An 11,040-nucleotide genomic window follows, 5' to 3' on the forward strand; every position below is an offset into this window, starting at 1 on the left:
AGTCCCTATCTTTTCAACTTGTTAAAAGGTTTGGAAAGGTTTGGAATATGCTCTGCATAATTCAAGTCTGTTAGCTCCTTCCGTAGTGCCTCTTTTCCATCGTTTTCGATACAAATGATGAATTGGGGTTTTTCTACAACGATTTTTATCCTCCAACCAACTTTTTATGTTGCCATCATGTTGCAAATATTGTGCTTAGTGATGGGTAATTTCTAAAGACTGTAAGACTGTAAGATAGTGTTTTATTTGGATAAGAATGTTTGTAAAAAGAGGCCACAACAGTACCCATATGCTCGGAATTAATGTTATGAAACAAATTTGAGGTGCCCATGAAGGGACAACCTTCAATCTCTTCTTTCTAGTGGACGTATAGATGACGCAAGAGGATTGAGATACAAGGTGGGTTTTACATTGGAAGGTTGAAGGGATTTGGAAGACAAAGTAAGGAAGTCGAGTATTGTGCCGTAATTTACCATTGGGATAGATATTATAGATCGCAGTGATGCTTCAACGTTCTTGGAGGCAAGCACAGGATTTACAACTACCATTCTTGATCACGTTGAATGAGTTCACAGAGTCCGCCCAAACCTGAACATGGTGTTGGGATCATATGTCATTAACATTCCAGAAGGAAACACCAAGAAGGATAATAACATCTTTGAACTTTGTGGAAACAATTGTGAGGTGCAACCTCCAATCCCTTTCTTAGTTGTTGAAGCAAGAGGCATGACCTCCTGCTTTCCCTACCTTGCCAGTGAGCCACACTACAAAAAAAAATCTTTAAAATATAGCTATTGCGGATGGGCATATGAATCTATGAACGTATTCCTATGAATTGTTGTGTGACTTTGTATTGTGATTGTTCTCTATGTAATTTCATGATACTTGGTCTTGGCCCTATTTTTCACTTGGCCATAGTTTTTGGATAATTGGACCTCGATGGGTATTCCAACATACCACTTTATTCACCTTTGATCCATGTCACCTTTAACAAATATTTTTGTTATTGCAAAACCCAAGGGTAAATAATAAACTTAAGTATACTTCTATTGTTTTGGAAACAATGGGTATTACAATGGGAAGGTTTGGGTCCTATTTCCAATTTTTATGACTAGTAAATATTCTTACTATTTTTTCAGATGTAATTTGTTAAGAGATCTATACGCACCATATTTCATTGTTTGATATTTTTTACCTTGCAGAATCGCCTGCCCATTCCCCCTACCCTAGAATATGTGGATGGAGAGTAACTCAATTGCTGGCAACCCATAGTGACTTTTCCAGAGTTAAACCTCAGATGGATTAGAACTAGAGACATCCATCTTGAAACAACCCATTTTGTTTATGTATTTGTTCATAGCTATTTACAACTAATAAGTTTTATGTGTTAAAATATACCTCAAAGCATAATGTTCCACTCTGTAGTGCTAATTACCATGTTGATATTTATAACTTAGATGTGTGGATATAGATGATAAAGAGGCATTATAATTTTAGCTTAACTTGGAGTATTTGATTTGGAAGTGCTTTCTTTAGGATTCGGGAAACATTTCAGTTGGCCCAAAGAGTTCCATCACCACAAGTCTCCTTCTTGTGCCAACATGGAATTGTCCTTGAAGGGAAAACCATTGAATGTAAGGGCCTTTGCTTATCTAAATTTCTGCAACTGGAAGTACTCTTCGAGTCATGGATGTTTCTTTATTTCTTTTAGAAGGGTCATGAATAACATGTCCTTTTAAATTTTCTTTTAACCAATACGAAGCATGAAGAACATGTTTTGATAATAAAAATAATAATATTTTTTTCTTTCATTTTTACATGAAATACATATTGATATAATTATTTTTTATTTCAGACTTCTATGATCCATATCATTATCAAATAAAATTTCGGAATAATCACATCGTTGTTTCAAAGTCAACGTTTCGAACCATCTTTTGTGGTTCACCCTTAGGACAAGGATGAAAAACCAGAATTAAAATTAGGTATAAATAGCATAGATGCCCCATGTGCTAGAAGTAACAGTTAGAAATTTAGTTGAGTAAATTAAATAATTTTAGTTATAAGAAGAACGTTAGAGATTAGTCAAGTCAAAATAATATTAAAAAAAATAAATTAGTTGGGAAGGATATTAAATACTAATATAAAATAATAGAATAATTATTAATATTAAATATAAATAACCATTAAAAAAAATAGTAAAATAAGTTAATTAATAAGTAAAAAATAAATTAAAATAAATAAATAAGTAAAATAATTTAAGTAATTTAAATAGATAAATAAATAAATCAATCAATAAATGAATAATAATGTTAATAATAGTGCTAATAATAATCAATCAATAATATATATATATGAAAAATAAAATGAAAATAAAAACAAACACAATAAGGAGTGAAACATATTAAAGAACACAGAAGTCAAGAAGAAAGGGCAGGAACCCAACTACTACTTAATGTCCAGCCATCATCCCTTAAAGGTTTGAAGCTTGCCCCTGGTGATTTGTTAGTGAGCTTCAATGTGGTGTCCCTTTATACAAAAATCCCCATCCAGGAAGCCATTAGTGTCATAAGTAGGATCACTAATGATGACACTACCAAGTTAGTAGGCCTTTGCCTTCTACCTTTTTCAGTTTCCAAGGGGAATTCTATGAGCAAACTTGTGGTGTTGCTATGGGATCCCCGCTATCCCTTGTCGTTGCTAACTTATTCATGGAGGATTTCGAGACCAAAGCTTTGGCCTCCACTCCTTTTAAACCCAAGCGTTGGAAAAGGTTTGTCGATGACACTTGTGTCGTTTGGTCCCACGGGCGCAAGAAGTTAGACCTCTTCCTTCATCATCTTAACTCTCAATCTGACTCCATCAAATTCACAATGGAGGTTGAGGTTGATGGGTGCCTTCCCTTCCTCGATGTTTTTCTACGAAGATTAGATGATGGCTCCTTGTTGCACAGTGTTTTTCATTTAAAAAACTCACACGAAACAGTAGCTTCATGCGAGATCCCACCACTTTCTAGCCTAAAAGATTGGAGTTCTTAACACTCTAGCCACTTGTGCCTTAATAATTTCGGATGTTAGTCACCTGGAGGAGGAGAAATCTCATCTTTTGAGAGTTTTTAGAAAGAATGGTTATAGCCATTAAGGCTCCTAGGGTTAAAAAAGGTATGGATGATCCGGTTCACATGGTTAAACTTCCTTTTATCCAGGGAACCACAAACAAGATTGCTCACATCCTTAAAAAGCATAAAGTCTTGGCTACCTTTAACCCCTTAATACCATCAGAAGCTCCCTTAGATCTGTTAAGGACCCAGTTAACCCTAAAGACATGAAAGGGGTTTATTCAATCCCTTGCTCTTGTGGGATTCCCTACATTGGGGAAACAATTCGTTGCATTAATATTTGTATTCAGGAACATTTTGCTGACCTCAAGCATAGGTGTTCCTGTTCCTCAATTATTGTTGAGCATGCAGAGAAAACTATGCATCATGACTACATTGAGAACTCCCAAGTCATCATTAGGATTGATCACTTTCATCACAGGAAGTTACATGAGGCCATTTAAATTGAAAAGCATCTCAGGAATGTCAATAGGGATGATGGCTAGACATTAAGTAGGAGTTGGGTTCCTACCCTTCCTTCTTGACTTCTATGTTCTTTAATTTGTTTCACTCCTTATTGTGTTTGTTTTTATTTTCATTTTATTTTTCGTATATATATATATATATATATATATATATATATATATATATATATATTAACATTATTATTCATTTATTGATTTATTTATCTATTTTCTTTTTTTTTTCTTTTTTTACGGTTATCTATGTTTAATATTAATAATTATTCTATTATTTTATATTAGTATTTAATATCCTTCCCAACTAATTTTTTTTTTTAATATTATTTTGACCTAACTAATTTCTAACGTTCCTCTTATAACTAAAATTATTTAATTTACTCAACTAAATTTCTAATGGTTACTTTTGGTACATGGGGCATCTCTGTTATTTATACCTAATGTCAAATCTGGTTTTTCATCCTTGTCCTGAGGATGAACCACAATAGATGGTTTGAAATGTCAACTCTGAAACAACGATGTGATTATTCTGAAATTTTATTTGATAATGATATAATGATATTTATGAAGACCAAACCTAGTTACAATTCCAACACATGAAACACAGGATTCCTAGAGAGCTTAATGTAAATTTCATCACAGTGTATCACCGTTGACCCCATCTGAAAATAAAATAATCTTACACATCATGCAAAGCCACATTATCTAACTCGCCATACTCGCTTCCATGTACTCTGCCTCTACTGAACTAATTGCCATTGTTTATTGCTCCTTGTTGAACCATTAGATCATGATTGATCCCAAGTTAAAACAACATCCAAATTAACGATCATAATATAGTATGATAGTCCAACGCCATAACAATCACTGCCTAATGACATATCAAAGATTGAGAAATAACTCTAGATTAATATTGTGACATTCCTACCTCTTTCGCATATATATGGGTTTTTTGGCAGGGAAGTTTAGTCCCTTATTGCACTACTTTCTCAACCCCATTGCATCATTCCCCCATTTTGTTGCTATAAAATTTATTTTTCTCTCTTATAATCTTAAACTTTAGACACAAGACTCAATCGAGAAGAATAAACAATGCCAATTTTGTTATTCTAACCAATGTTTTAAAACTTGGGGTATGACATGGAATCTATAGTCAACTGCCATATTTTTGTCACATTATATTCACTTTGCTATTTTTCTTCTTCCCTGTGGGATATCATAGATGAAATCCTTGCACCTAAATGAATTTTAACCATGGTAGGACTACTTTTCATATTAAGTACACTTTTGCAACTTTTTTTATCTCAGCTTGTGATTTTACCCTATCATATAGATTTACTTCTTTATTTTTCTTCTTCGCTGAGGGATATCATGAGGGATATGATCAATAAAATCCTTACACCTACATGAATTTAATAACATCAAGACATATATTCAAAAAAAATTATAAATTGGGCATGATTATCATCAAAAGAAATTCAATGGTTCCCTTTATCATTTCCAAAGTGGATGATGGGTGAAACACATTAGGAAAAGAGTGTTAAATTGTATTCTTAAATAAAATATATTTCTTGATAAATGATGCACAACATGCAACTAATGGAATTATTCCTCTTCATCGTAATACCTTGGATGAAATTGTGAGGATTGGATCGTTGATGGAATCAGTGATGCACAATAAAAAGGTTAATGTTAAATTACCAAGATGGAAAGGGGCCATCACTCTCTGCCGATCAGGAGCTGGGAAGGTGAAGGAAAATGGCGGACTAGGGTTTCTGACAAACCCTTACACAGTGTAGAGACAGAGCAAGCAACCTCTCAGGACCAAGCAGTACTGATGCCAGTGCAGGTTTGGCGCATCTGGTAGCCAAAACTGTTGAACACACCGATGGTGGAGGCATCAGCGCCTTCCCCCAAAGACTGCAACAATGGAGACTGGCCACTTGAAGGTGGAAATGAGAAGACTTCAAATGAAAATGCAGAGCAACCAGCGGTACGGCCTGCGCAGCATCAGAAGAAGGACAACCAAGTGGATCTGGAAAAAGAAATAGGAAATAACCCTGCAGCATCTGAGCAATTAAACAAGGCTTCGTCGTCCACTTGCAAACCCATTGCAACAGAACAACCCAAGATTGAGCTACCCAGTCACAAAATCAATGCATAAATACAATACATGAAAGACCATGCATTGATAAGCAAATTTATAGGCTATTGGCCAACAGAAAAAGCTCTGCAAGGATGGAATACCTCAAAGTGGAAGCCCAGAGGACATGCTACCCTACAGCTAGGCCCCAAAGGCTTCTTCACAGCCATCTTTAACTGCATTGAAGACATAAATCACATCCTAGATTGAGGACCCTATTTCTTTAATGCAGTTGGTCTCTATCTATGAGACTGGGTAGAAAGATTCAATCCAGACAAGGAAGACTTCAACTGGGTGCCAGTTTGGATCCGCATGTACTCCTTACCACTGGAATACTGGGATGAAGAATCACTTAAAGCCATTGGTAATGGGTTAGGAGAGTTCATAAATATAGCAGAGGAACAAAGCTTCGTCGGTACACCTCCTACACTCGTATCTGCATTTACATGAAACTGGGAAAAGCGCTCATGGACTCAATAAGTCTCTTTCACGATGACTTTGAATGGATTCAACCCATAGACTATGAACATGTACGTTTCAGATGCAGGAGGTGCCATGCCCATGGACACCTATTCTGTGACTATCCTTTAAATGCTCCTCCCAAATCCACCAACAATGGGGGAAAGTCTGATTCGGAAGGGTTTACCAAAGTGGCCAGCAGAAAGAAGCATATCAAAAAACCTCCCACTGAACCAAAATATGTTACTCCATCCTCCATTGTGCCATCCTCAAGCAATAGCTTTGACATTTTGTCAAACCTAGATATGCCTGCATCAGATCCCCCCTCGATAGCAAAGACAACCTCTGCACCATCCACCAAACTTTATGCTGCACCTATCCATAATGAAGCCAGTCAACCATCAATTGTTAACACCTATTATCCGCAAACAACAACCATGCAACCCATCCCCAACCATGATCACCAAAAAGCCCTCTAGTCCGCTAAAGTAATGGAAATTGATAATCTGTTGACAGACCCTCTTCAGTCAATACCTCATATGGAGGACAGCAGTCAACAAAGTTTAATGGAGGAAGAACCTGAAAGCTTTGATCTAGGTGATATAGACATTTTCAGTCTAGAACAAGCATGCAAAAGGAAAGAGTTCTACACAATACCGGATAGGCAACTTGAAAATATGGAAGTAGTACTATCAAGAGTGCATCAACACAGCACACTAGGCATACAACAAGGAGGTAAATGGAATGGGAAACATATCACCAAAGATGGGAAAAAGAGAGGGAGAAAGACAGATCTACAGCGCACCATCCTCATTAGGGAAATGCTAGTGGAGTCCGGAAGATGCTCCAAGTTGACTAAATACTACCGTTCCTTACCTACAGGTCAACCATGAAGCTCATCTCATGGAATGTCAGAGGACTTAACAGTCCTGGGAAATACAGGATGATAAAGAACATGATTCAGCAAGAACGACCACACATTGTATTTATGCATGAAACAAAATGTAATACTAGTACTTTAGCTTCCATGTTATCCAAAGCCTGGGCAGGATGTCAGACTGTTATAGTAGACGTAACAGGTGCTTCGGGAGGGCTTGCCATAGCATGGAATACTCAGCACATCTCCCTAACAGATTTCCATGCTTCACACCATTTTATACAAGCAAATTTCCACCTCATTGGAACCAACATACATGGCCACTTAACCAATGTATACTTCCCTCAAGATACAATGCAAAAAATATGTTGCTAAAGGCATTGGAAATCCTCAATTCTACAAGAACTTATCCACTCTAGATCACAGGCAGTGACTTCAACATGATCACTCGGCTGGAGGAAAAACTTGAAAGCAGAAGGAAGCTGGATAATGAAAGCAATAGCTTCAAAGAATACTTTCAAAATAACTAGCTAATTGACATACCATTTGATAATGGTACTTAAAAATGGAACAATAAATGGATAGGCTCTAAATAAATCTCCTCCAGGTTGGATATATATCTAATCTCAGACAACTCTATTCATTTAGGTGGTGATATATGTGCCTCCATTCTCCCCATTGCCTGCTCGAATCATTGGCCTATTTCCTTGCAATGGAAGAATCCTGGAAATTCAAACAGGAAACCATTTAAATTTGAAGCTTTTTGGCTCACTCACCCTGAGTTCAAAAATGTGGTCAAATCAGCGTGGGAGAGCTTCATTCCCAATGGCGGCTCAAATATGTATAAATTCTAGCAGAGACTGAAGCATATCAAAAGGCAAATAAAGACTTGGAATTACACTACATTCAGCAATATATGTCAAGAGAAAAAAGTCCTCTAGCAAAATATGAAAGAGCTACAACAAAATATCATTACAGGAGGCAGAACAAAGGAACTAGCAAGTCAAGAACAAGTTTTACTAACATAGTTGGAAGAAAGAAGGAAACAAGAGGAACTGCTCTAGAAACAAAAGTCAAGAATCAAATGGCTAAAAGAAGGTGAGAGAAATACCAAATTCTTTCACCATACAAGTATACAAAGAAGAATGAATAATACCATCTCGCATATTCAAAATCCAAAGGGAGACAGAATGGAGAAACAGGAAGATATCAAGAAAGAGCTCACTAACCACTTCAAAACAGTACATCAAGAGCCGCCTACAAATAGACAGCCTGCAATAAGTGAAATACTTCAGCATATCCCCAGAATTATAACAAAGGAGCATAATCAGCTTTTGCTAAGACCGGTCACTCTGACGAAGGTAGAAGAGGTTTCAAATCAATTGAAAGCTGGGAAAGCTCTAGGACCTGATGGTTTCACCTCTAACTTTTACCATCATTTCTGGGACTTAATCAAAGTAGAAGTCTGGAATGTGGTAGATGAATCCCGAGCTATGCATTGGCTACTTCCATCTCTCAATGCGACATTCATCGCACTCATTCCCAAAGAAGCTCAGCCAAGCACCCCGGAGAAGTTCAGGCCCATTGCACTATGCAATGTCATATACAAAATCATCTCGAAAGTAATTGCCAATCGCCTCAAACTGCTTCTCCCTCTTCTCATTTCACCAGAACAATCTAGATATGTTGAAGGACATCAAATCTTGGACAACATTATTCTGACTCATGAAATCATCCATTCCTTAAAGAGAAACAAACAGGCAGGTATGCTTCTGAAAATTGATCTCTCTAAAGCCTTTGATAAACTTAGCTAGTCCTATATAAAACATATGCTAAATGCCTTCAGATTTAGTCAGACCTGGGTCAGATGGCTTATGAATCTCATAACCTCCCCCTTCTTCTCTGTTCTAGTTAATGGAATCCCCTCCAAACCATACTCCCATTCCAGAGGAATCCGTCAAGGTGACCCATTATCCCCATTCCTCTTTATTATTATGGTAGAAGGTCTGGGTCATCTCATAAAGCAGGCTATTCAATCTCAGGACCTTAGAGGCATCTCTGTCCATGGAACCTCTGCGATCACACATCAACAATTTGTTGATGACAATATGATTTTTGGACACCCCTTTGTCAGTGAAGCCCACACCTACAAAGCTCTTCTAGAAACGTTTTCAAAAGCCTCTGGAACCACTATAAATACTGCCAAATCACAAATTTTTTTCTTCCACACTCCTGTAACCACTCAAAGAATCATAGCCAGACTCATTGGATTCTCTCAAGCCAAACTCCCATCTCATTATTTGGGCACTCCACTAATAGACTCAGCCTTAAAGCATACATCCTGGGAACAACTCATTGAGAAAATTGAAAGCCGCATATTGTCATGGACATACATAACTCTCAACATGGCAAGTAGGCTCATCCTAATAAAGGCAGTCCTACAATCCATGCCCCTCTATCTCTTCTTGATTCTTGCTACGCCAAAATGGGTGCTCAAAAAATCAAAACTCTGTAATGCAACTTATTATGGGGATCCACAAGGCAAAACAGAAAATGGGCGTTAGTAAAATGGGACACGGTTTGCACACCAAAAAAGTAGGGAGGTCTAGGATTACATGACCCGCAACATAGCAACACATTAATGGGAGCACGAATATGGTGGCAATGGGTTTCAAGCCCATAGAAGCCATGGGCACAACTCTGGACTGCAAAATATGCAAACAATCGTCCACAACAAGAGCTAATAAGAATCACTACCACGACTACAGGATCTCTAATATGGAATGTGGCAAAACAACACAGAGAGATCATCCAAAAGCATAGCTTTTGGGAGGTACACGAAGGGAGAACTGCGCGTTTTTGGATGGATTCTTGGCAACAGAGACCAAAAATTGTAGAAATTATACCCTGCACAAATCGCAATGGAAACAACATCAACTAGATTGACCATGTAGCACAATTCTGGACTCACAGTACCAATCAGGGCTTCAGGAAATGGAAACCTATTGCACAAATAACACAACAAGAAACTGAAGCCTATAATTTGGAGCTACACAAAGAACTCAGTAGCAGAAGAATCAGATGCACTACTGGAAAAGATGTTCTAAGATGGGGATATACACCGAAAGGAGTATACACAACAAAATAATCCTACCAATTGATGTTCCAAACTCAGGAACCAGTTGATCCTACTTGGAATCGCATATGGACTACAGGGATATGGCCAAAAATCTCTACTTTCACATGGTTGCTATATCATCAAAGAATTCTCACTTGGGACAACTTAATCAAGAGAGGATTCTAGGGACCCTCTTACTGTCCTAACTGTCAAAATCATGAAGAAAATATTTAGCACCTCATGGATTCCTGCCACATGGCTAACCAACTATGGGAAAAACTTACTTTTCGTTGTCAGTGACCATGCAAAATCATAGGGGATATAAAGGGCACCATTTGCAACTGGACTCCAGAGCCTTATAATGTAGGTTTTAACCTTGTACAGAAATTACCTGCATACGAATTCTTAAACAAAGAAAATAAACAATGCAAGAGCATAACCCATAAAACACATATGCACAGAGATTTTTCCCTGGATCCCAAAACCGGGACTACCAGCTTGATTTTTCATTATGTTCCTTTCAATGTTACAATACATATTTATACATACCGAAGCATCCAATGCCATGGACCGAAAACCATCGCATCCAATACCATGGACCGAAAAACTATCGCGTCCAAAAAACATGTGTGAAAATCATGCACAAAACCATAGGTGGGTCCGCCCAACCTAACATATGGTCCAAAACCAAAAATTTTCGGGGCGCTACCCCGAACCCCATAAAGTGGGGTTACGGGTGCCCTTCAAACCCCCTATTAACTACGTGGAAAGAATATAACACAACCCAACAATCTCCCACTTGTTGTTTTCTTTCCACAGGGGGCCACAGGAGAGCTTAGTCATTTTTTCAGCCCTGAGATTCCCATT

Source organism: Pinus tabuliformis, chromosome 4_1 (genome assembly GCF_031772625.1).
Source record: "Pinus tabuliformis cultivar Carrire ecotype Pingquan chromosome 4_1, CPIR1, whole genome shotgun sequence".
Taxonomy (NCBI): domain Eukaryota; kingdom Viridiplantae; phylum Streptophyta; class Pinopsida; order Pinales; family Pinaceae; genus Pinus; species Pinus tabuliformis.